The sequence below is a fragment of the Rhipicephalus microplus genome, chromosome 6 (assembly GCF_043290135.1).
Source record: "Rhipicephalus microplus isolate Deutch F79 chromosome 6, USDA_Rmic, whole genome shotgun sequence".
In the NCBI taxonomy this organism is placed as follows: Eukaryota; Metazoa; Arthropoda; class Arachnida; order Ixodida; family Ixodidae; genus Rhipicephalus; species Rhipicephalus microplus.
In genome coordinates, this window is record NC_134705.1 from 64,237,691 (window position 1) to 64,252,715 (window position 15,025).

Here is a 15,025-nt window from a genome sequence, read left to right on the forward strand (position 1 = left end):
GTGGACCACTTTCTGTGATAGAACGCTCTGTAGCACCGAACGGAATATGTCATTCGATGGTTGGGCTTGTCTGACGGTCATACGTGACAATAGTGCCGGGAAAAGGCAGTGGTGTCCGTCAATTTCTCATCTGCTAGGCAACGAGCCGGCACAGTGCGGACGGAGATAGCATTGCGTCTGATAAGACGAAACGAATGTAGTACAGTGATATGAAAGTTACATCGGGAACATCGACTTCCTTGATGTTCCAGGCGCTTATAGGTAAGTTTTGGAGCAGCGAAAATTAAGGTTACGTGTTTTTATCTTCGTTAGTTGGTTGTTCTATGCTACAATGATCGCCCTATACGGTGAATTGTACATCCTCTATTTCGAGCTTTCCATCTGTTGCGATCAAGTGTCCTCGTGGGGTTTTATCTCCGCGGGTGACTAGCCGATTTCTGAATAAGATGGGTTGAAGCTTGTCTTTGACAGTGATTCGTTTAAACATCTTACTCAGACTGGTGTGATTGCAGCTTAAGCCGCAGCTAAATGATTGAGTGAAGCTTGCGTCAAACCACCCTCTTTAAGAAAGATTATTCTGGGACGTGGCGCCGTTGTAGTTCTTGAGTTGATCTTCGCACGATAACCCTTTAATCACGCTTGACTGTACGTAGAATTGCCACCGAATAACTTGGAATATATTTAACTGTGAGTGCAAACAGTTTATGTTTAGGAGCTTTCCTTCTTTACGTAATCACTCGGAGGTGCAATGCCAACGCCGGTATGCAGAAGCCCCGTGCTTGAAGCCGCCACTGGTAGAAAAATTGTCGAAAGAAGATCATAAAACGTAAAATGGTATGTCGCAAGACAAGCGAGATAATCCGAACAAAAGGAGAGGAAAAGATTAAAAAACACATATACACACGAAATGCACAAATACAAACAGATAAACACCGAGTAAACACAAGGAAAATAACGACCAATCAGTGCTCCTCATTTTATACAGCTTTCTATTGGGGAAGAACTCTCTTAGAGAGAACAAAATAGAGAGGAAAGGCGGGGAGGTTAACCAAGCTTGGCTCGGTTGGCTACCCTACACTTGGGGTGGGAGAAAGGGGAATATTAGAAAGGAAAGAGATAGAGAAGAAGGGGAGTAAGAACTAGATGGATGAATAGTCATCTCGAGACTACAGTGCGTGGTCTCGCGCTGTTCTTTCATAAGCGGTCGCGAAGTCCGGTGGTACTTAAGAAGCACAAGAGAGGTTTCGTGGCTTTGCGTGTAAGCAAGATCGTCATCGGCCAAAGTCCCAGAATCTTCTTTTCTGTAAGTGGTCGTGAATCCAGGGGATGAAACTTGGCTTCCATAGCACGTCATTCAAATTGGTATGATGGGCAGTTGCATAGAATGTGCTTAAGCGTCTCCTGGCAGGCCCACATGTTGCATGCCACACTGTTGTCCATTCCAATGAGACATGAATACGCATTAGTAAATGCGCCACGCCCAACCACATGCGACAAAGCAAAGTTTCAGCGCGTCGTGGGAGCCCGGATGGCAAACGAAGTTGTAAGTTTGGGTCGATCGAATATAGGCATGCGTTGGAGAAACCCTGGGCATTCCATTCCAGGAGCGTGATACGGCAAGCAAGTGACTGTAGTTGCCGCGCAGCGTCCGTTCTAAAGAGTGGTATGGGTGTCCGCAAGTCTTGGCCATCAAGCAGCTTCATCTGCACGGTCATTGCCGACGATTCCGCAATGACTTGCATAGATTCTCCTTTTTTCTTCCGAGCGGATAATGTTGATGCCCGCCTCACCCCTTCGCATAGTGTTGCATGCCTGCAGGATATGGCCCATGTTTTTCTAGGTGATGATACGCCATGCGAGGACATCATAACGCAATACAAACTTACATGACGACATGTTGATGTAACAAATTTAAGGTTTGACGCCAACTGTGATCACGTGACCATTTACTCATTTTGCTGACGTAGACGTACGTAGCTGACTGTCATTCTTCGCATATCATGAAGCACCTGAGACTTGCTCCTTAGAACAGTTATACGAATGGTGCGACTTGTTCAGCAGGTATCCCTCAAGTAGACTAGACTAAGCTGTAGATTGCTGTCCAGGTTCTTCAAATTTTTTACTCATGCTCACCGCATCGGTGTTTTGTTATTGGATTTAGAACGTATTGCGTGCCTGAAATCGACAAGGCTGTCCTTAACTTCGGCCTATTGTCGACTTCTCCAAATCGCCACTCTACAAACTATCAGGCTACATTCACCAATTTTTGAGTTCCCTAGCCGGCGAAAACTCGACGGACCTCGCAAATTCATCCACAGTTATTTGAAAGGTAAATGACGTCAAAATAAGCGAACACCATCTACCATGGCCTCGTTAAGCATCACATCACTTTTTACAAGTGTCCGAGTGTATTTGGCAGTAAGCACGCGCGAAGAGGCCCTATAGTCAGTCAGTAATTTTACTGGTTGCAGTACTTTGACGTACCCGAACGTGGCGAGCTGCTGAGACTTTGTCGCACCAACTCATATTTTTGTACGGTGGCACCAGTTATCAGCTAACGCATTGTACGGCGATGGGAGCAGCAGTACCAGTCACCATGACTAATCTAAAGACAGAAGCCTTAGAAGGAAAGGTCCTGGAAACGTTCACTTCGGCACCCAAAGTCTTCTAGCGGTACGTATATGACGACTTATACGTTTTGAAGGAGTAAGGCATCCAGTGCTTCTTCGGCTGCCTGAACGCCTAGAATGAGAACATGCAATTTACCGTTGAACAAGAAAAGAAAACGTGCTGCCTTTTTGTATCTTCAGGTTCAGTGATAAGGGAGCCCACGCAGACAGATCGTTATCTCAGTTTTAATTCGCATCATTTCATCCACCACAAGAAGCCCGTCGTGTCGCTCTTACGAACACGCGTCGTACGGGTCTGCTCAGATGGTGATGCACTGCAAAAAAAAAAAAAGACTACAAATGATCGATTGAGAGCTTAGACGAAACAGCTATCCTGATAGTTTTACCTCTAAAACTGAGCAGCGGATACTACAGCTAAGCGCACAGAGCAACGCGACAACCTACGCACGTGCGGCTATGCGCTACGTCGAAGCAATAAGCGATGCACTGTGATGCTTACCCCCGCATTCTAGAACGTCCCTTCACTCAACACTTCACCTTCACTTGAGAAAGCCGATGAGAGCGCCATCGCTAGGCAAGGAAAGTCACTGCATATCAGCGATAATCTGCTGCGATTCTCGAGAAGCGCAGCGTCATTTTGAGCCGAGCTGTGGCGCAGAGCTCAACTCCGTCAAGTGAAGGGTGAAAGTCGAGTCAAGGAGCGTTTGTGAATACGGAGGTTATTTTCCAAACACGGTTAGCGCAGTGCGCTTGTACAGACCAGCAAGCTCCAGACCCATCTCGTCAATGTGAAATACAGGCTGCCAAGTGCATCGTTCTCAGGGGTCGTGTATAAGATACCAGGCACTGATTGCAGTAATGCGTAAATTGCTTACACAGGACAGATTTTCGATGCCTTAACGAGAACCAACGTGACCCTAATAAACAGGCATGGAACAAACGCCGTTGTGGAGCACGCACATGAGCATAATCACATCATTGACTGAAAAAATGCCGCTGTCATCGCCAAGTAAAAAAAACATGTCGTCCAGCCAGCGCCTACAATCTATAATCATTTTGATTTGATTGATATGTGGGGTTTAACGTCCCAAAACCACTATATGATTATGAGAGACGCCGTAGTGGAGAGCTCCGGAAATTTAGACCACCTGGGGTTCTTTAACGTGCACCCAAATCTGAGCACACGGGCCTACAACATTTCCGCCTCCATCGGAAATGCAGCCGCCGCAGTCGGGATTCGAACCCGCGCCCTGCGGGTCAGCAGCCGAGTACCTTAGCCACTAGACCACCGCGGCGGGGCTATAATCATTTTGTCAATGCCAGCTGCAATGCACAGAACAGGGACTATGCTTGCTACCGGATGGATGGATGGATGGATATGGCTGTACCCTTTAGATCGGGCGGCAGCTAATGCCACCTAGCCGTAATACTTAGTAAACTAACCATTACATTTATCTTTTTTTCCCTTTAAATAATGAAGTCGAGGATTCGTACTTCGCAGTAAAGGGTTTAATTTTCACTCGAGCCTTGACTTTAGCCACCAATCAGATAACCTCCTTCTAGTTAAGTCTATCCGCTTAAAATCTATTTTGCCCTCGCTGTCCCTAAATCGCAGTGCTTTGAAAAACTCTGCGCCATCATCCTGAACTATAGGGTGAAGCCCTTTACAGAACATTATCAAGTGTTCGGCAGTTTCTTCTTCCTCTCCACACGCACTGCATACTGTGTCTACCCCTTCGTATTTGGCCCAATATGTCTTGGTTCGCAATACTCCCGTTCTGGCCTCAAACAGTAGAGAGCTACCCCGAGTATTATCATAGATCCTTTTCTTGCAAATTTCCTGCTTAAAAGTTCGATAGATCTCTAGTGCGGACTTCTTAATCATGCCCATTCTCCACATGTCAGTCTCCGTTTCCTTCACTTTCTTCTTAACCGATAGTTCTTTTTGGTTTAGCCACCGGCTGTTTTCTAAGTATTTACCAGTCAACTTCCTGGTTCGCTTCCTCCATTGTGTATCGACATTCTTCATAAAAAAGTAGCTGAAAACCTTCCTAGCCCAACGCTCCTCCCCCATTTCTCCTAATCGCTTCTCAAATTTTATCTTGCTGCTATCTTCCCTGCCCTCAAATGATGTCCATCCCATATCACCTTGTACTCCCTGATTTGGTGTATTCCCATGAGCTCCTAAAGCAAGCCTACCTATTCCGCGTTGCTTAATTTCTAATCTTGCTTGAACTTCTGGTCTCATGCACAAGACCGCATTGCCGAACGTCAGCCCCGAAACCATGACCCTTTTCCATATTCCTCTCACAACATCATACCTATTGTAATTCCACAGTGCCCTATTTTTCATGACTTCTGCATTCCTGTTACCTTTAGTCGTCACGTATATTTCGTGTTCCCTCAGATACTTGGTCCCATTGCTTATCCATACGCCCAGATATTTGTATTTATCTGTTATCTCTAGCGTGACCTCCTGTATTCTAAGCTCACTACCTTCGTTGTCATTAAAAATAATGACTGCTGATTTTTCCTTACTGAATCTAAAATCTAACCTATCTTCCTCATTACAGCAGATGTCCATCAATCTCTGCAAATCTTCCTTGCGCTTGGCTATTACCACTATATCATCTGCGTACATTAATGCTGGTAGTGCCTGATCAATACGATTTCCTTGTTTGACTAAAGAGAGGTTGAAGCCCAGTCCACTTCCCTCTAATTTTGCCTCTAATCCTGGTAGGTACACCATGAATAATAAGGGTGACAGGGGGCACCCCTGCCTAAGCCCCCGTTTTACCTCTGCAGGCTTCGATACCTCTTTTTTCCACTTTATAACTACCTTGTTACCTCTTAGATATCCTTTAAAAGATTAGTGACTACATGTTCCACGCCTAGTGTGTCCAGTATTCCCCACAATTCCTCTTGAACCACGCTATCTTACGCTCCCTTGATATCCAAAAATGCTAGCCACAGGGGCCAGTGTTCCTTTTCTGCTATTTCGATGCACTGCGTCCGTGAGAACAGATTGTCTTCCAACCTCCTCTGTTTCCGAAACCCATTCTGCAGTTCCCCCAGCACCCCCTCATCCTCTATCCATGCCTGCATCTTTCCTTTATAATCTGCATCGCCAGCCTGTAGACCACTGATGTCACTGTTATAGGACGGTAGTTGTTTATGTCAGCTTTGTCCCCTTTTCCTTTATAGATCATGCTCATCCTGCTAAGTTTCCATCCATCGGGAACTTCACCATCGATTATTATTGTGCTCACTGGCTCTCTCAAAGCATGCTTAGACTTCGGACCTAATGTATTTATCAGCCTAATTAAAATGCCATCTGGGCCTGTTGATGTACTACTAGGAACCCTTTTCTCAGCCCTTTCCCACTCTCATTGTGAAAATGGAGCCATTGCATCACTTGATTCGTCCTTGTCTATTGTGGTGCATAAAGTACTTCTTTGTTGAAATTTTTCTGTCACCCTTGTTCTTATATATTCAATAGCTTCGTCCCCTTCTAGCCTACCACCTTGGGCTGTAGTTATGAATCTCTGCTCTAGGCTCGTCTCAATTCTTAGGGAGTTTAAATGGTTCAAAAATTTCGCAGCTGCCTTTCTATCTCTTTTATGTACTTCTGCCAGCCACTGAGCTCCCTTTATTCTAATCTTTTTATTGATCAGAAGGGATGCATCCCTTCTACAGCTTAGAAAGGTTTCCCATTATCTTTCAACATCATCTGTCGGTTCACCCTGCTGCTTAGCATGCCTGTGTTCCCTAGAGGCTTCCTGACGTTTTGCTATGGCTCTCTTAACTTCTTCATCCCACCAACTTTTGGGTTTGTGTCTTCTTTTCCGGGGTGACTTGTCACGCGTCTTAGCAAGCTCTAGCTCAAAGAGTCTAATTAGATTCGTGTATGTCCACACTGTCTTAATATCCTCCGTGATTACTTTCTCAATTTGTTTAGTGGCTATTTCAATTTGCCTTTCTGGATAAAAATTTTCCTGCAGTTGCTCATCTTGTCTCCTTCCCACTTTCACTGCTCTTCCAAAACTTAGCTCGATATGTTTGTGATCACTACCCAGACTTCTGGAGCCACCTTCATCTATGTGCATTCCCCTGAGCTTATCATACATCCTATGTGACATCAGTACATAATCTATCGTCGACTGCAGCCTTCCTACCTCCCATGTTATTTGCTCTTCACACTTCTCGGTACTGTTGCAAATGACCAAATCAAGCCTTCACACATATCCATGATCATTTTGCCTGTCGGGTCGGTATACCCATCTATATCTTCTATGTGCGCATTCATGTCTCCTAGTATAATTATCTCGCACTCTCTTCCTAACTTCTGAATGTCCTTTGATATACACTCTACTATTGCCTGGTTTTCCTCTCTGGCCTTTGGTCCCGTCCACAAGTACACGAAACCAAGGAGTGTCATTTGACCTGCCACTTTCCTTTTTAGCCATAAATGTTCCTTGCACTCCTGCTTGACCCTTTGCCAGTCTGTACTTTTATGAATGAATGCCCCAATACCACCGCCCTTTCTGGTGCCTTCTGTTCTATTACAATATTCCCACGCGTAGTCCGGATTGTTCGGAGGTTGTTCCATGTCCCTGAGATGTGTTTCTACAAAACCGTATACCATCGGCCTCTCTTCCGTTAGCTGTTCTTCTATCTCTTCCCACTTCAGCCTGTTCCTACCACCCTGCATGTTAATATACCCTATGTCTGAATTGGCTTGGCGCTCGTGGCTACGTCTATTTATGCCCTGGACTCTACCTATCTTAGATATTGGTGCCAATTTGGAATCGTACCTGTCCATACCACCTGTCGAAGAGTCTCCCTGGTTGTTTTCCTCGTTACTAGCTATCCTGCACCCCGAAGGGCTCGCTTGCCCCCCAAAAAAGCTGCTGCGCGTCCTGCAAGTCGCCAACCCACCTCATGACCTAGCCGCCCATCGAAGTTAATTCTGTCTCGTTGAAAACCACCCCACCTATGCACCTCTCTGTTTATTTCCACCACCTCAAAGCCTTTCTCTCGACTCATCCGCCATATCTCTTGGTTTGCGTTGACAACCGCTCTTTGCAGGTTGCTATCACGCACCGGTACCTCCGGTATCGTGCATATCACTACCTGTACCTTAGGAGAAGTGGCGCGCATGTCATCGACGCCTTTCGCCAGTGTGGCTGCTAGTCCTGCTGTATCTTCATTTAAGACATCGTTTAAACCGCCTGAAATTATCACGAAGTTTCGTCTATCAGCTGTTGTTTTGAGTTTTGCGCTCGCTTGCCTTATGACTGCTTCGAGCTTGCGTCCTGGGAACGCCCCTACTGCAACCCTCTTGTCCCCTCTTACCCTCTCTTGGATGGCTTCTGTCTATCGATTTAAATTCGAGTCCCCGGCGATTATCACATGCTGTGACTTTTCAGCTGGAGCGTCCTGTACCCGGGGGCTACTTGCACCTGTGACGCCGGCTGCTTTGTTCGCTCCCAGCCCCACCACTACCTCGCTGAAGCTGGGCCTTGCGACAGTTGAGCCGGCTAAACCTGTTTTTTCCAAACTTGCTTGCTCTTCCTTGTCCACCGTTCTGGTTGCCGGTTCCCTACTGTTCTCTCCGTAGGCCGCTTCTTTGTTCAGCTTCGCTAGTGCTCCCTCAGCGGACTTCATTCTTTCTCCCATTGCCCTCGTTTTCTCTTTCTCTGTCGCCAACGCAGACTCGAGCTCGGCGATTCTCATCAGCAGTTCACTCTGGGCAACCATCATTTTCTCCATTTTTTCCTCGACCTCACATTGCTTACACTTCGCGTCAGCCTCTTCTCCATCCGCTTCTACGCTTGGGTCCACTTTCAAATCCACTCCACATCCTGAACACTTTACAGTCTTTTTAACCATGTCTTTCTGACACCAATTGTCCCTATACTCGATAATTACTAAAATCTAGCCCTGCACTACGAGAAAAAAAAAGAAAGTCTAAGCTCGACTACAAAAATTTGCGTGTCCAATGTACGCGCACCTCCCCCACGGGGTGCCAAAAGAAAAAAAACAACAACAAAAATTCAAACACACACACCCGCACTAACTAACAAATACCTGATTACTGGCCTTCGAAAAAGCCGTACCATAAAATAAGTGCTACGAAGATTTCAACCGCTGCCTTATAATTATAAAGACAAGCTCAAACATGCAAAAACACTTATCTGTGCAGTCGATCCGGAGCGCTCAAAAAACACGTCCATCCACCGTGACAACGCGAACTGAACTACCTACGCACGGTCGTTGCGCCACCTACTGGCAAGATAATTGCCAAAGACTTCTTGTACAGCTCTGCGAAGAAGGAAACCGTTTATAATCCTGAGACGTCAGATCATTTCATCAGACACGGTGAGCGACCGTATTTCACCTCTAATGCTTGACCAGAGGAAATTTCGTCGTACTCTTGACTGCAGGTCTGCTTATATCAGGGTATGAAGCTCGCGTCAGCTTGTGGGCCGCACTTATTAAATGTAGTCCGGAAAGGAACAGGGCAGTGAAGTATATAAGAGTGGGAATAGGGGCGGGCAGCAGTAGTGTAGTTTGTGCGAAATGTCGGCTAACGTCGCAATTTGAAAGAAAGTCATTCTAATAGCTCATACACCTGGGTCATTTCTGACGGTATACTTGTGCCTGAAATTGAACTAAATACCACTGCAGATCTCCAAAGTGACAAAAACTTGGAGGATGCTTCAGCTTCGCCTTCAACAGTAGAACGAGGTAGCGTTATCGGGCACCGTGCGTGTGAAATTCTCAATTGTTATAATCTGGCTTCGCTTCTCGATGGATGCCTCAAACGTGCCGCAAGGAAACCAGTGTCTTTGTGCGTAACATTGGCTGTTTCAAACTGTGCTAGAGTGCCCACCACAGATATAACTGTGAAGTGCTCACTACGTGATAACTCTTCCTTGTGCGACTCGGTGGAAGGCCCACTACACGACCATGAGGCAGTACGAGAACCTTCGCAGCTCGTCCCGACCTAGTGTCGGGGTGAGCTGCCAGAACCCAGCTTTTTTGCAGGTGTTTTTGCTGATAATGACAATTAAGTGTGCCTGAGCTAGGAGTTTTCTAACAGTGAATTCCCGTTATTTCACGTTTTTGTATCAGAACACGGGACTGTAGAGGATATCTCACAAAAATAATGTGCGCAGCTAGAACCAACGGTGGAGCTAGCGTTAAACCTAACTTTCGCTACAAATACAAGCTTTCGCTGTGGATGCTAAGTTTTTCCTGGGTATGGCTGTACTTAATTGGCTATTCTCTGGTTTCAGCAGGTTCCTCCCAATACGCACATGCCACGTGAAATGAGCCTTATAGGTAACGTGTTTTTTTGTGATGTTACGTGATTTTACGCCCGTGGCCGGTTACATCATCTTACGTGGTTTTATTCTCGTGACTAGCTGTTACGTGACTTTCGCCACATAAATACTGTTAAGTGATATGTCGTGATTTTAGCCCCGTGACTATAGTTGCAATGTTGCCTTCGCTAGCAACATATCCTGTGTGATTAGCTATTACATGACGTTTGTAAAAAGCGCGAAAAAAAAAAAGAGAACAGCCCACGGGCACGAAGAAAACGGGACCTCGCGCTACTATCAACGCACGTGTTACGTGGGTTGTTAGCTTATACGTGGCTTCAGCCACGGAACTAGTTATATGATGTGGTGGCACTTCAGTCACGCGACCAGCTGTTACATATTTTGACGAAAATGTATCACATGATTGATTAGTTGCGTGATTTTAGCCGCGTAATTAACCGTTATCGAATACTTCGTGATTAATGTCACGTCACTAGTAGCTACGTGATTACAATCACGTGACCAGGTGCGGGATTGCAGTCACCTAACTAGTTGTCACGTGTTTACATTCATGTGACTATTGTTGTTACACGATCGCAGTCACGGGATTAGTTGTTACGTGTTTACAGTCAAGTGATTAGTTGTTACTCGTTTACAGTCAAGTGATTAGTTGTTACTCGTTTGCAGTCACGTGATTAGTTGTTACGTGATTACAGTCATGTGAAGAGCTGTTACGGGGTTTTTGGCAGAAACATGTCACTTGACTAGCTGATACATGAGGTTACATGATTTTAGTACCATGACTAGCTGTGATGGGATGTAACTTATTTCTGTCATGTGACTTGCTCTGGCGCCTATAGCTGTCACGTGGTTTTTGGCGGGAACATGATCCGTAACTATAGCCATTAGGTGATTTTGAAGGAAGGTGTCATGCAACTGGCTATTACGTGTTACGTTATTTTATTGCCATGACTAGTCGCTTATAAGCAATCTCACGTGATTTTTAATCGCGTAACACACTCACCCGTCATGGTTATGAGGTTTGATGCCGTACTAATCGGCGCTCGTGTTTTTGGAGTGAAACATAGGTTGAAGACTGAGCGGGTGCGTACCGGTTCACGGTGATAATGTGCGTTCGCACTACACGTCGCAAAGTAAAGCTTTAAGAGCGGCGCTCGCAAAATGCTCTAGGCAAGAAAAACAGAAGACACACCATTGAGATCAGAAAGAACGGTTGTGGCTGTATATCTCATGAGCATACTTACTCATAACGCAAAAAAAAATTACGTGATCTTCCGGTATAGGGATTCATGTGTCTATGACAAGCAGCGGGGAGATGGGGAACGGCATTCAAGAAGCTCGTCTACGTCGCCTTAAGCAAGTGCGCCAACATTCGGAACCTCTACCTGTCTAACGCTGCCGCTGACCATTGCTTGACGCCGGTGACAGCCGCCGTGACCACTGTCGCGAACGCCGCTGGTGAACATGGTTATAGCATTGCTAAACAGCCGGTCTCTCGGCGCACATGCCAGAGACATCGAACGTCACTCCATTCTAATCAAAGCAGACGTGCTCTGCCTCACGGAAACGTGGAACGCCACAAGACCGATGATAAACGATAACGCAGTGATCGTGTGATGGACTCGCTAGCTGGATTCCGTGCCGACCGGTTGTGCCCTCGCGATCTCCGACGTCAGCGTAGCTCTGGCCGACTGGGTTGGCCCTACGTCATCTCCTGACGATGATCTCCGACGACAGTGTAGCTCTGACCTACCGGACTTGCCCTACCGCACCTCCTGACGCCGACAAGAGCTCTCGCAAGTGGTGCCCCGTCCTCGGGCTCTTGTAACCGTGTTTCCATCTTTCCTATCTCTCCTATCTCTAGATATGTCCTCGCTCGTTGGCTTAGCGCATCTCTCTTTCTCTCTCTCTTAACACCTTTATATTGTCACGTGCTACAAAAGGTCTTCAACTAGGAAGAACTGAGCCGGCGGGGAGAAGCATCGAAAACTGGCAAGATGGCTGCTTCAATAATAAACAACTGGCCAGAGCACGCGCTGCCCCAGAACATCGTCTTCCATTCTCGCGGGCAGCCATGGCTTGCGCTCGCCGTAACTAGCGGCCAAGTGGCAATATCTATCCTTTTTATCCCTCCTCACCCCCATCCCTTGTAAGCTACTGCTGAGGTGTCGCACTCTGATACAGACAGTTGCGGGGCTCACTTTTCTCTTCTTTTCCCTCTCTTAGAACCACTTCAGTGATCGTGTGTACTGGTGGTGGTGGTGACTATAGAAGAAGGCGCCCCATTTCTGCAGCCCGGTAGGGAGCACGGCGCAGCGCCTGCGGGGATGTGGAATGTGAGAAAAGTGGATAGGAGAGAAAAAAATTGGCAGCATATCCACGGAGTGAATGATGGGGAGTGGGGCGAAGCATTCGTCCGTCCATTCGTTCTTGCTTCCTTCCGCCTGTGTGACCGTCCATGCGTCCATCCGCCCGTCCGTGCGTGCGTCCGTTCCTGCGTTCGTCCATGCATGCGCCCCTGCGTCCGTTCATGCGTCCATTCATGCATCTGTCTGTGTGTCCGTTCGTCCATCTATTCAACACTCCAATACCACCATCTCGCATCTTTTCATCATATATTCCCCATATAGAAACACCGCCATCCAGCGGACATTCCAAGGACTAAACGAGAGGTGGCACACGCACACTTTCTAACAGCTTGCGCTTCGGGTCTACTTCCCACCTTTAACCACCTCGAGTTCATAGTATATACTAGTTCACTGCATTCAAAGCACTGCGGCCCAACGCCCGCTAAACCTTTCTAAAACCAAGGAGGTTACGCCCAGCAAATATAACGTAGCAACGTTTTCCTGTCAGATAGTGCTCAATGTACATGCCAATGGCTGCTAATGGGAAATGAGAGACAGGAGAATTCGGCTTTTACTTTCTTACGGCTTGCACTTCGTACCTACTTCCCACCTTTAACTACCTCGAGTTCATTCATGGTATATACTAGTTCATTGTATTCACGGCACTGCGGCTCAACGCTCGCTAAACCTTTCTAAAACTAAGGTGGTTACACCCAGCGGGTATAACGTGGCAACCCTTTCCCTTCAGATAGTGCTCAATGTACATGCAACGGTTCAACGCTCGCTAAACCTTTCTAAAACTAAGGTGGTTACACCCAGCGGGTATAACGTAGCAACCCTTTCCCTTCAGATAGTGCTCAATGTACATGCAATGGCTGCTAATCGGGATCGCAGCGTGCACGTTAACTAAAAGCCGAATGCTCCTGTCTCTCATACCCCATTATCAGCTATTGGCATGTACATTGAGCACTATTTTTTGTTGTTCAACAACGCACAGAAGGAATCTCTCACCGGCACCACCTTGGAGGTCAAAATGTTTGCAGGTCAAAGCGTAAGACTGGTTCCATACTACGCGGGACAAACGGGTGCCGCTATAAGGTGCTTCGCCCCTAAAAGGTTGGGTGACTACTGCCGCAGACATGTTAAACACGAACAGCAGTCTGGCAGCAAAGATAGACGTGATAAGGGTCCCGTGCTCGGCGGTAGGCCGCGATTCTCGCCCAGTGCACGTGACTTGATTGCGAGAGGCATGCGCGTCTGCATGAACTCAACCAGAAAACTAAAACCAAATTAACATAAATAGGTATCTTGATCTTTTCAACTAAAGACTGCGTGTTTTATACGAAACTGTACAAGGGCACACCAGATGCAGAACTTTTGCGCAAAAAGCTGTTGTTATACTATACAAAATACGTCTAAACTCACTTGACTCACTGCTGGAGTCAATGTGTAATATAAATAGTTTGTAAACCTCCATGAAACCCCACGGTCATTTAATGCAGATAGAAAACGTTTGATTACAGGTCATCAAATGTGAGGCCCACGCCAATTGTAATTTTTTTAATGTATACGCTTTTTTCAAACCACATCAATCAGCTTATCTGTTATCGCGATGACTCACTGCTCTCCCGTAGTTGAGTACGAAGTAAAAAAAAATCACAGCATATCCATGGAGTGAATGATGATGGGTAGGGTGAAGCGTCCGTCCGTGTAGCTATCTGTCCAACCAACCATCCGTCCGTCCACGCGCCCGTTCATCCGCCGTCTGCTTGTCTGCCTGCCCGTCCATGCGTCCGTCCGTCCACCTAGTGAACACTCCAAGAACCACCATCTCACATATTTTCATCGTATAGAAGTGTTCATCGTATAGAAGTACCGCGATCCAGTGGACATCCTAAAAACTAAATGAGAGGTGGCTACCTAATACTACGACTACTAATTCTTCGACTACTACTCTTACTACTACTACTACTACTACTACTACTACTACTACTTTTACTACTACTACTACCACTACTACTACTACTACTACTACTACTACTACATAGTAGACGCATGACCCATGGCTCAAGGAGCTTGGCTCCTAAACAACCCTTATTCTAGGTACAGGAAGAAAAATATTCTAGCACGACAGAATGGAAACGGCCTTGTCGCAATCGTGCACCTGACGAAGTGCGCGAGTTTGAGTAGTTCAGTTGATGGACGGCATTGCATTGTCTACGCGGAGAGGTTAGCAGAATGGCGAGTCACCCCGAAAGCCCAGTGTCCCAACTGCGGAAGATAGGGTGCGGCGCAGCTAGCTACGTGATCGGCGCACGAGTGCTCGGCGGTAAAAGGCGCCTGTATTGGGGGCGGCTAATCGATATATACATCGGCCCGCATGAAAACTGTTCACAATAGTGGCCTTTACAGTGACCCTGCCCTTTGGCGGTGACGAATTTAAGCGGGATGTACGCCCCAAGCCTCAGGCACTTATCCTACAATCCAGAAAATACACCTCATAGTTTGCAATTACGTCGATGAGCAGCTGCAAACAGATGGCAAGGAAGCTTGTCTTCGACGATGGCACAGATTTTTCTTCAGAGTAAGGAAGGGACAGCTGGAATTCGCAGTTGTTTCGTACTAACAGAGCACCCACTCTAGTACGCATGCATGCGCAGCATTCTCTGGAATGTGAAGTGTTCGCTCCATTTTATTG